Genomic DNA, 12,582 nt, shown 5'->3' with positions numbered 1-12,582 from the left:
CTTCGGAACACCCCAGTGAGATAGGTACCATTACAGATGGTAGAACTGAAGTACAGAGAAGTTAAGCAGCTGACCCAGAGCCACTGGGCTTGGAAGGGGCTGAGCTGGGATCTGAACCCAGGCTCCCTAAAAAGATGGGAGCTCCCATTTTTTGAGTGCCTCCTATTAGCTTTATCCATATTGTTTTAAAACATCACCTTGATAATAACTCTGTGAAGGATCTCAACCTGTCTTCTAGGTGAAGACGGCAGAATCCAGAGTAACTTGCCAAAAGTCACTCTTCAAGGAAGGGAGCTGGGCCAGAAATGTGCTTCTTTACGGCTCAGAGTTCTCTTTCTTGCCTAAAATTTCCCAGACTGTGTCTCACCCTGGCTCCCTGCCGGGTACCAGTTTTATGGGCCTCCTAACATTTTGAAGGTTGAAATCTTCTTGTCTGTGCCTATAATATGGACCCCTGGCCCTCTATTTGGTTGTCCCCACGGCATGTTCTGGTTTAGCTCGAAATGTTGGACTCCCTCCTCTGGTTCCTTCAGTTCCGGGCTGATCCCACCAATGACACTGTCCGAGAGCCCCTTGAGGGCAGGGGCTGTATGATGCTCACACGTGTCCCCGGCACAAAGTGCACTTGCCAACCAGTGCCTGATGAGTAACTGAGTCCGAGGCTCTGGACCACATTCGTAGGATTACTCTATCATGATGGCCTTTGCTGATGTCTTCTCGTTATGATTGTGGTTATCAGTACTGATAATTTATTGAGTGCCCATGAAGGGCCACTAAGGGCTCTGCCAGGGGCTTTGCTCAGTTTGTTGGATCTTCACGAGGGACTCTCTTAACGATGCGGAAACTGATGCTGAGAGAGGGTGAGGTTTGTCCCTAGAGTCACACAGCTATTGAAGAACTTCGAATCACCCAGATTCATATCTACAGCCACCTTTTGAGACCAAAATCCAGGCTGGGACAATATAGGGGCTTTCATGGCTACATTTGTTACTGTTATGATTCCCAAATAATAACTCTTACCAAGTGGGCGAGGCCCCATCCTCATTCTATCCTTACCACAGTCCTGCTGAGCAGTGGCTGAAGAGGCTGGGCAGTGACGCTCTGATTAGTGACCGTAAATCTTAGGCAAATGCCTTGTCTTGTCTTTCATTTATAGGACGAGCCCCTTCATCACAGGGGAAGTATGTACATAAAGCATTAGAACAGCACGTGGGTACTTAAGTGCTATATAAACATCAGCTGTTTCAGCCCCATTTCACAGATATGACAGGAAAACTGAGTCACAGGGCAGTCACAGAGTTGGGTTTGAACCCCCTGACACAATGCCCAGCTCATAACTACTCTGTCCCATTGCTTCTCTCCCAGGGACGGCTGGGAGCATTTAGCAAGCACGTGGATGTAGAGTGGTTGGCCCAGTGCCTGCTGCACTTGTGGGGTCTCCATCACGTGGACACCCCAGGTGGAGGCTCATCTGTCCCTGCAGATTTCTCCATACATGTTCCTACTGAGACGAGAGCCTGGCCTGCTTCTGGATCCACAGGGTTGCCTGCAGCTTGCTCGCCCATCCACCCACCAGGGCTGAGCTCAGCCTGGCCAGCTGCTCCCTGGGAGGCACAGGGGTGGGGCATGGGGAAACCTCCTCCACCTGCCTGGGGGCTGCCAGAGCCCCTGCCCACACTTAAGAAGGGGCTCTCCCACCCTGCACCAGCTGTGCAGCCATGCACCCCCCCCACCCCCGCCTCTACAGTGGCAGGACAGGAAGTGGGGCAATGCCAGCGCCACTTAAACCCGCCAGGGGAATTAAGGTCAGGAGGATGCAATTATGCCTGTTGGATTTAACAAGGCCAGAGAGAAGGTTTCTCCAGCCAGAGTTCACGGCTCCTTAGGCCTCTTGCCCTGGAAGGCTCTGCATTCCAGAAGCCTGGGCTCCCAGGCTCAACCACCCCTGCGAGAATTCCTTGGGCGTGGAGGGGTTAACTCCACTCGGGCACTGCTTCCCTGGCTCCTGGAGGAAACAGATTTAGCCAAGAGGCTTTAAAAGGACCGGCTCAGAGGAGACATTTCCCGGCCTGACCCTCTGCCTGCTCGGCTGTGATGGAAAATCCAGGGAGTTGAGCAACGACCTTTCTGACTCCAAAGAGCGCAGCCAACTCTCCTCACGACTTTCCCTCCAGTCCTGATATGGGAGCAACTAAGGGCTGTTTCCTTCTGCCCTCTCTCATCTTGGGTCCCTGAGCCTGGGGCTTTGGCAGTACCTCTCGGCCCCAGGGACAGTTCTGGTAAGGCTACTGTCCTTACCGCAGACCCAGTCCTTTCCTCCAGGGAGGGTAAGCAGAGATCTATGGACATTCTGTGTGACCAACTAGATGTAGATTTCTCTGGAAGTTTAAATGACACTCATTGTTCAACCCAGAACTGTAGAATTTTATTGCCAGGATTATTACTAAGTGCTCTACTCTGTGAAAGTGTTAGTCACTCAGTCCTGTCAGACTCTTTGAGACCCCATGGACCTTAGCCCCCCAGGCTCCTCTGTCCTAGGATACTCCAGGGCAAGAATACTGGAGTGGGTTGTCATGCCCTCCTCCAGGGGATCTTCCTGACCCAGGAATGGAATCCAGGTCTCCTGCATTGTAGGCAGATTCTTTACCATCTGAGCTACCAGGGAAGCCCTACTCTGTGGCAAGAACTAAATTGGTCACTTTGGGGACAGAGATGAAGGTGAGGAAAAGCTCTAGAATCACCATATAGTACATTTTTGGGGAAAAAAGACTGCAAAATTCTTCATGAAGTGGGTTCTTTTTGTTGCTAACAATATTTGTAGAGAAAATATCTGGGGGGATATGTATGCATATACATGTATATACACGCAGGTGTGGGAGGAGAGATTATTTTTATGCTTTGTCTGGATTTTGAGACATTTCTGAAATGACTATTTGTAACTCTTAGGCAATAAATAATTCAAGATACCAATATACAGATTTCTACAACTCAAGACAGAAAATGGTTAGAGCTACACATGAGATATGAAACACCGTGGGGTCTCAGAGGTACAGTTTTGGGGACTGACGACCTCAAGTGACTTCTCAGCTGAAGATACGGCTGCGGCAGGTTTTCTCAGTGCCTAGGCCCTAGAGTTTGTTTAAAATGAAGCCTCCTTCAATTGGGGCCCCAGGAATCTGTCTTTATAACCAGCATTTCACGCACTCCTGAAATTTGAGAACCCACGAGTCAGAGGGCCACCTTTGAGGCAGTCCTGAGGTAGTCGGCAGGGTACTCCCAGGACACACAACCTTCTAGCCTGGGCTGTATTCTCAACCCTGATGTGCATGGGAAAGTCTGGAGAACTTTCATGATTTCTAAAAAGTCTGAGCCCCTCTTGAGCTCAAACCATTGAAGCAGCACATGTGGAGGTGGGGCTCAGAGTGTTATTTTTCAGACCTGCCTGGAAGATTCTGACGTGCTGTCAGAGTTAAAAACACTGCTCTGAGGCTCTCCCAGGGCAAGAACTTCACCTGTTTCCCTGGAATGCTTCCACAAGCTAGGGTCTCGCAGTGCACACGGCAGGTATTCCCTTCTGACTTGTATTGGCTGCGTGCCCTGCCCTAGTACCTGGGGCTCTAAGGACTAGGTGCCAGCTCAGAACAGATCAGGACCATGTCGGTCAACCTTATATCCCAAGGACTCAGTACAAAGAGTGGCACTTCTGTTAATAATAATAGCCCCTAATATTTACTGTACATTTACCCTGTGCCAGACGCAGATGTGAAGTCCTCTAATCTTCATGGTAACGTTATGAGGTAGATACTATTATCAGTCCTGTTTCCAAGTGGAAACTGAGTCACGGAGAGGAGTAACTTGCCCAAGGTTTCAGATGTGGGATTCCACTGGGACTAGAATTCAAACCCAAGCCATCAGGCTCAGAGCCCTCACTCATCATTACTGTTCCACACCACCAAGTGGTGAACAGTGAATTTGTGGGCGAGTGAAGAATACTTAGCTTATGTCACAACTTGATAGCTGCGGGGCCTGACATGCAGTAGGTGCTCTGTGAATGTTGAAGTATAAATGCTCCTACTTTGGTAGGGCCCTGGGACGATGAGAAACCGAGACCGACCCCTCTTTCATGCTTTCTCCCTCTCGCCCATCCCAGCCCAACTTCTCTACAGCACAAACAGCAAAGCCAAAAATAGCCATCTAATGACGTCAGAGGAACAAGGTCATCTGAAAACTGCCCATGGCCACTGGATACCTCCCTATAGGATCATGTAGCAGGAGGGTACCCCAGGCTGGTGCAGCTGTTCCAAGAACAGGAAATGTCCCAGAAGCAGACTTGGAAGCACCGCCCTCCAAAGGCAGGGCCCATGGGGGCGGGGGGACAAACACAAACAGAAAGAAGCAAGACTCAAGGGCAGAGTGCACACCCTGAAGAGGAGAGGAATTGGGAGTTTATCTGCAGTAAGAGTCACTGCCGGCACACGATCCCAGGAAATGGCTCCAAAAGCGGGGAATGCATGTTCTGTCCTGGTGCACTGGTTGGCTTCCTGGCCTACCCCTGAGCTATTTATAACTCTCCAGGCCCGTCTGCTGAACTGGGTTACCACATGAGCCAGGGGGTGCGTGATGAGCTCTTGAGAGACTGCTGGGAGAAGAGGGTCCCATCTGGGATGGTAATGGGGGTTTCAAATAAAGGATGAGGAGTGGGCTGGGGCAAAGCACCTTCTGGCTGCACTCACTTGGCACTTCGACCATGCTGGCTATCATTCAGGTCTGCTGAGGCTTGTGACTTAATTGACCGTCTGCTGCCGCATCCCGGACAGGAACGCAAGCATCCGGCTTGGTCTGAGGAGACGCCTGCTGGGTGAAACTGAGGCGAGAACCCCGCCTGCTCCCAGCCTCTGGGAAGCGTAGGAGGAGGTTCCCACAAGCAACATCAAGAGTTCAGTGAGGGCTCCAGCTCACAAGCTTGCTCCAAAGTCCTCAGTTGCTGGCCATGGTGGGTGACAGAAACAATCTCTTCTTCACCCATGGGGCTCTTTGATTCAGTGTCACTTGGCTCCCAAAAGAGCTAGGCCCTGTCCTCCAGGAGCTCCTGAAAATGTCCATCCATCCTCTCATGGGATGTTAACTGGTATGGTGCAAAAGGCACTTGAGGGCACAGACCTGGGTCAAATTCTGACTCTGCCACTTAACAGCAGTGTGACTTTGGGATAGTAACTTAAACTCAGAGCCTCAGTTTTCCTCATCTGTCTTATGACTTGTTGGAAGGACATATGGAAAAGCATTCTTCCTTCCATCTTTATTCTGGTAACGGAGCCTTGGCTAAGGAGATAAACACTCAAACTCAGCAGCTCTCCTGGGTAACATGAACAGGCTGCACAAATGTGACTCTCCAGGGAGCTTAGAGGGGAGGCATGTTCCTGCTGTCCACATGGGCTCTAGGTTTGGCCTGGATACTGAGGGTCACAGGAGAGAATGGCTGCAGATTTCCTGATTCATAGGGAACGCTGAGTTGGGAGTTCTGTTGTCCACTAGGACAACAGCTGCTGACACAGTGGTCCTCACCCTTGGGGGTACCTCACAGCTCTCTGGTGCTACTTGCTAAATTGCTTCAGTTGTGTCCTACTCCGTTCGACCCCAGAGATGGCAGCCCACCAGGCTCCCCCGTCCCTGGGATTCTCCAGGCAAGAATACTGGAGTGGGTTGCCATTTCCTTCTCCAATGCATGAAAGTGAAAAATGGAAGTGAAGTCGCTCAGTTATGTCCCAACTCCTAGCGACCCCATGGACCACAGCCTACCAGGCTCCTTCATCCATGGGATTTGCCAGGCAAGAGTACTGGAGTGGGTTGCCATTGCCTTCTCCACAGCTCTCTGCAGGGCTTGTTAAAACACAGTGCTGGGCTCCATGTCCATAGTGTCTAATTCAGGGGGCTGAAGAATTTGCATTTCTAGTACCAGTGATGCTGATCTGCTGGTCTCCAGGCCAGCCTGAGGACCACCACCCTAGAGAAAACTTCCCCAACTCCAGTGGCTGAGCTTTCAAGCCTGTCAATTCCTACCCATTTTCCTGGGGCCACCGAGTAGGAGTGTTTTGGTATGTGTGAGGAAAACACAAAGACCCTGTGGTCAGTATAGCTAGGGAGATGAACAAAAGTTGTTTAGTGAAGGTGGGAAGATACTGACAACCCCTCCCAACTCCTACCTGCTATGTTCCTTCATGTATTCGTTTTCTATAATTGTAGTAACAAATTACACGGGAGAAAATGGCTAATGTGCAAATAAGAGTCACGGAGGCTACAGTGTAGAGACATCAACCTCCAGACCAGTGAGAATGGGATTCTACAAGCTCGACTAAACTTCCTTGCCTCTCTTGCTTATGGCTGACTAGTAGCTGCTGGCCCTGTCCTGTCAGGATGCTAGCTTTGGGTAAACTGCAGGGGCCTCTGGTGACACATACGGACAATTCATATTGAATATACAACTCAAGCAGGGTCACGCTGAATCACGCTGGCCAACACAGGGATGAATGAGTGCCCAATGTGCCAGTCACCATGATGGCCCAGGGTGCTTTCTGGTCATTTTCAAGCGAGGAGCAAATTCTCATTCATGGAGCCAGAGAAAAGGTCCTTTCTAGAAACGTTTTAAACTTCTAAGATGGAGAATTGAGACCCACAAAATGCAAATGACATGCTCAAGACCACAAAACCAGAAGCTGCCCTCCCAATCCCCAATTTAGGATTCACTCCACTAAACAACTTTGTACTCCTCCAGAATTCTGTGACAATTATCTCAAATCCATCCAAGTTCCCTTTGATCACAAACACTATGCAGAGAGAAATAGAAGAGCAGCAAGGCAGGGTGATATCCTTAAACTGCCGCTAACAATTAGCGAAGCTTCCATCTTGGAAAAGCCAAGGGTGGGAGGGACTTCCTTGTTGTAGTCTGTTAGAATTCATTGAGCATTCTGTGCTGTCTCTAACCAGTTCCAAGGTCAAGAGAAACATCAGAAAATATGTGTGTGTGTCAGAGGACATTATTCAGAGATTAGTCCCCTGGTGTGATCTGGGCTAGATTTCCGCTTCCAGAACAACCCTTGGAAAGTCCTCAACGAGTTAGTGCACTGGTCTCCACATACTTCACTGAAGTCCAAATGGAAATCTAGGTGCAGGGGGCTTGCTAGAAGAGCCCTCTAGCAGTGACTGAGCAGCTGACTATAGAAAAATATAAATGTGAAAGCAGGGCCAATGTGATTAAAACAAACTGCCTAGGAAAAAAATCTGAAAATATTCAAGCTGGGAAGAACCTTATTTTTCTTTCTAATTCAATCTCCTCTTTGACGATATGGAAACTGAAGTGATGTGGAAACTGAGGTCCAGAAAAGCAGAGTGCCTTTTTAAAGGTCACCCAGTGTGCCTGTGCCAGAAGAGAGATTATATTCCCTGCCTCTACTCTTCCTAAAAGACACCGTCATAGCCCAGCTAGTTAAGAAAGACAAAGGCGGTCCTAAAGCAAATCTCAACAGCTTTGAGACAATCTACTGGGTAAATCTGTCTTAAGACACAGTTTCAAAACTTTAAAATAGCATAACTAGAATTCTCTTGAGAAAGGCTTTGCTAAGGGCCAATAAACTTTTTCACTGGGCACCAGTGCCAGTAACATTGACATGTCAGCCAAAAGGAGTTTTCCAGTTTGCAAACGTGTATGCCAGAATGATGTCATTAACTATGCTTTTGGGAGGGACTTACATTTCCTTTGAACATTTTAATTACAAAGATTGACTAAGTGGTTTGAAACAGCCATTTAAATTTTAGAGACAGATATAATACATTAGGCGGACAAAGAAATCTGTCTTATAAATAGCCTAGATAAATCTTTTGCAAAACATTTTCAATGGGGAGAAGTAAACTCAAGACAATGGAACAGCATGCTGCTATTACAATTGGTATTTATAGAGTATGCAATAATACGGGGAAAATATTTGAATTACTACTCTGAAAAAAAATCAGAATACAAAGAATACATATAAACAGAAAACCACTACAATCTAGAAAAAAATTTTTATAAGAGATTATACATACAAACAGCAGTGTTCAACATGGGTGATGGGACCACAGGTTTTTTTCTCCTGCCATTATCAGGTATTTTCTGAATTGTATATAATAAACAATAAATCCCAATTTTAAAAAGAAAAACACTGCAAAATCCAGTTGAGATTTTTGTATAGAGCAAATTCAAAGAGTATGTAAGAAAGTATGCTGGAACACTGAGTGGAGTATGCCAGTGCCAGGTCAGACTCAGGCTTTTCACCACTCCTTACCAGCAAACTTGATAATCCTGCCCCAAAATGCTTCTCAAATAACAATTTATAACCACTGACTATATATTTGACCCACTGAAAAACACCCACCTTGGCTCCCAAAAGAAGCCCTGAGAATATTGTGTGTGTGTGCTTAGTCACTTAGCCGTGTCCGACTCTTGCGACCCCGTAGACTGTAGCCTGCCAGGCTCCTCTGTCCACGAATTCTCCAGGCAAAAATACTGGAGTGGGGTGCCATTTCCTTCTCCAGAATACTACCAGTGCTGAAACAAGCTGATGAACAATTCTTAACCTGGTCACACACCTGCCTGTGAGGTTCTGGGATACTAGTCCCATAACTACTTGGGTTTTGGCAGATCAGACAGGTCAGTTTTTATTTCCCATTTAATAAAATTTTAAGAAAAAGAAAGAAGGTAATTGATGCCCTCAGGCTAGACTTAATCTGGCAAAATAATTTCTGATAAAACCTAGGATTTTCCTAAGCCCCTCCAACCATGGTTTCTTGGAGTATGTTAGCATTTGTCAAGCCCTTTCAAGAAGCTGATACCTTCAGCACATAAGAGCGGTGTTTTGACCAGAGCCCTGCCTCTTATTCTCTTGCAAGAAAGAGAATAGCAAACAGCATCAGACATTGTTTTTGATGTCACCAATCTTCACCACAGAACTAGAGAATAGAATGGGTATGCAGGAAGACAAAAACAAGGAAAAGGTATGTCCCCAGGCTTCCCCGGTGGCTCAGACAGTAAAGCATCTGCCTACAATGTGGGAGACCTGGGTTCGATTCCTGAGTCGGGAAGATCATCTAGAGAAGGAAATGGCACCCCACTCCAGTACTCTTGCCTGGAAAATCCCATGGATGGAAGAGCCTGGTAGGCTACAGTCCATGGGGTCGCAAAGAGTCGGACACGACTGAGTGACTTCACTTTACACCGGCTTTGGTTGAATAACAAATTGTCCTGGAATTCTTGGCATTGAGGCAAACACGTCAGCTCCCTGGTTACTGCTCAAAGTAACCAAAGCCTTCGTCACTGCTCAAAGTACCACACACTTTAACCTTCCTGCTCTTTCCATAGGCCTGGGTTTGTCCTGTATCCAGGAAACTTTATATGTTGTCTGAACTGAGCATCCCAGCAGGCTACAAGGCAGAATCAAAATGCTGGCCGGTTTCTACCTGGATCCACACCACCAAGTTGTTACTCAGCCTGCCTGTGCAGAAACAGGAGCCCAGCCACGTGGCTGACAGCTTTTTTAACTGCTACTCTCAGCAATGAGGAACTTCCCCAGCAGGCAAGATTCAGAAGGGAACTGAAAAGGAAGCGTAACAAGATTTACCGGAGAGGATACACAGGTTTAACCAGATACTCAGGCCAATAAGCTGTCAAGGTTTCAGTGAAGCCATGAAGAGTTAAAAGGCCAGGTGTTGCTGACCTGACCTCAAGCCCTTGGGACATCAGGTCACTTGGCCAGGATGTCACACAGAACTAGACCCCACTCCAGGTGTGCCTCCTCATCACACTAGATTCTCCTAAGAAGGTTCATACTTTTAGGTAGTCACATCAACCAACGCAAAATACATTATAAAAAGAGCAAGGTGCAGAGTGTAAATTATGATACTATGTGTGGAAAAATGAGAGAGCAGATAGGAATACATCCATGCTGAAGCCATCTCTGCAAGGAAACAAACCTGGAGTACCATCTATACCTGGAGTGGGGAACTAAACACCTTCGCAGCTTTTGAATTTTGAATAATGTGACATATAACCTTCAAAGAATAAATTAAAGGCAAATGCATAAGGCTATCATCTTATTATTAAAAAGATGCTCTGTGACTCTGTGTGTATATAAAAAACATTCTGGAAGAATACACAACTGTTAATAATGGGTAACTCTCAGGGGATGGGAGGAGGGACAGTAAGGGAAACTTTAATGTTTTATACAGTTTGTACTATTTTGTTTCCAAAAGGCAGTACAGTCAGCCCTCTGTAACTACAGGTTCCATATCTGCAGATTCAACCAATCACAGATCAAAATTAAAAAAAAAAAAAAAATTTCCAGTAGTTCCAGAAAACAAAACTTGAATTTGCTGTATAGGGACAACTTTTTACCTACCATTTACATTGTATTTACAACCATTTACATTGTATTAGGTACTGTAAGTAACCTAGAGATGATTTCAAGTACATGGGAGGATGTACATAGGTTACACCCACTTCATATGAGACTTTGGAATCCACAGGTCCTGGAAACAATCCCTTGTGGATACTGAGGGATGACTGTACTACTTTCATAATTTTTACTTAAAAGAGAGACATCTTTAAGAATGGCAATCTCACCTCAGACAAGAATTTCTAAATTCCTGCAGCATTTTTTCTGTCTCCTGTTACTCAGTCACATCCTATCTTGTAAGACAACTATGTGTGTACAAGACTTATCTCCATTAAATGTTGGAGCAAATGCCACTGCAGCCTGTCTACCACTTAAGCTCCACTTTCCAAGGACAAAATTCTGTGGAAAAGAAATGGTAAGGAATAAAACAGTAGTCAAAATGGCAATAAAGCAATCACACAAGAACAAAATGACCAAATTAAGAGTGAACAATAATTTTGTATTAATTAGTGTAAAACTATTAGCAATGGGGAACCATGACCAAGTCAAAACAACACTGAAAACAAGAGTCCTTCCCAGAAAGTGTGAGAATTCCAATAATCTGCATGTACACATGTGCTAGGAGTTTTACAAAATTGCCAAGCCAAGTATGGCCACAAGACTTCTCAGTCAGAATTCAGTAAATTCCTATTAGAGGTCCAGTTCTTTGTTTAGGAAAATTCCAGGGTAGCTTGAGTATTAAAAGCAAAGCTCCCTCTTGGACAAGCCCTGAAGGATAAAATAGAACCCAAATTTCCCTGTAAAATAAAAGCAGTTTGATTTTCAGGGAAAATGGGAGGCCTTACTAGAAAAATGAAGGTCACGTGAGGTGGTCCAAAAGAAAGGATTCAATACTAGATGGATGGTGATGAGAAGAGACAGCCAGCCACCCGGAAATTCTGGGAAGCAAGGGCATCTTAATTTGAAAAGCTATTTGCTCTGAAGTAATATAATCCCTCCTTGTTGTCTCTAAGAGACTGTCATACATTACCACCCTGATGTGGGTATGTCTACAGAGGGTAATCCAGGCTGGAGCAAACGGGGTGAAAAATCCCATAGGTCCACCACAATTCTTGATAACACTCTAAAATTCTCAATTTGAGCGCCAGATTTATTCTTCTATCTGAAACTAAAACAATAAATGGACAAAATATATGAAGAAATGGTTTTAGATGGTACTATATAAACGATAGCAAACTGTTAAGAGAACTGCTGATACATGGCAAGGAGAAAAGTCGAAAAGGACAAACACAGAGAGGGGACCAACATATGAATAGAGGTAGAAAAACCAGAGAGGTGACAAGAAACAAACAGAAGTCATCCTCACCCCCTGAGAATCCACAAGAGATACAAGAACTGCAGTAGAACTGGATTTTTCACAGCACAAGGCCTGGAGAACTCTATCTCTGTTTGAGGTTGATACCTGAATGCCCTTCTCTACCCTCTCTCCCTTTCCATGTCCAATCAGTCAGCAAGTCTTGTCAGTTACAGCTTCAAAATCCATTCAGAATCCCACCGTTTCTCATCACCTCCACTGCTACCACCCTAGCCCAAGCCACTACCAGTTCTCACCTGGACAACAGCAAGAACCTCCTCTCCTTCCTATTCCCAATCTCACATTCCCCCCCAAATCCCCATCTCAGTCTATTTTCCACACAGCAGTCAGTCAGAGAAACATTTATCACCTGACAGAAGAGGACAGTTACTTGTTTATTGTCTGTCTCCCTTCTAAAAGGTAACCTCCAAAAAGTCAAGGTCTTCTATTTCTGTTCATTGCTTATATGCCCAGAGACTAGAACAATGCCAACATATATATAACTAGCACCAAATCAATCTTTCAAAAATGAACTACCCAAGTTGTTATGGAACCACACACCATAGATCTTTAGGAAACGAGCAAAAGAACTGCACTGTGTATCAGTCTGTGAGCCTTCAGGCGATGCAGGGATCTGCAAATCACACCTCGCTTTGTTGCCCATCACTAAATCTGCAATGGACTATAGATAATGCTCACCGAATGAATAAACAAAAGGAATATAAAATAGATCCAATATACTGCCTAGGACTGACTGGCCTCGGCAGAATATGGATACAGCCTTTAACTCATGGCACAGAACTAAGA

This window comes from Capricornis sumatraensis, chromosome 15, assembly GCF_032405125.1.
Source record: "Capricornis sumatraensis isolate serow.1 chromosome 15, serow.2, whole genome shotgun sequence".
Classification (NCBI taxonomy): Eukaryota; Metazoa; Chordata; class Mammalia; order Artiodactyla; family Bovidae; genus Capricornis; species Capricornis sumatraensis.
The sequence above is the reverse complement of the archived record's forward strand: the minus strand, read 5'-3'. Positions refer to the sequence as shown.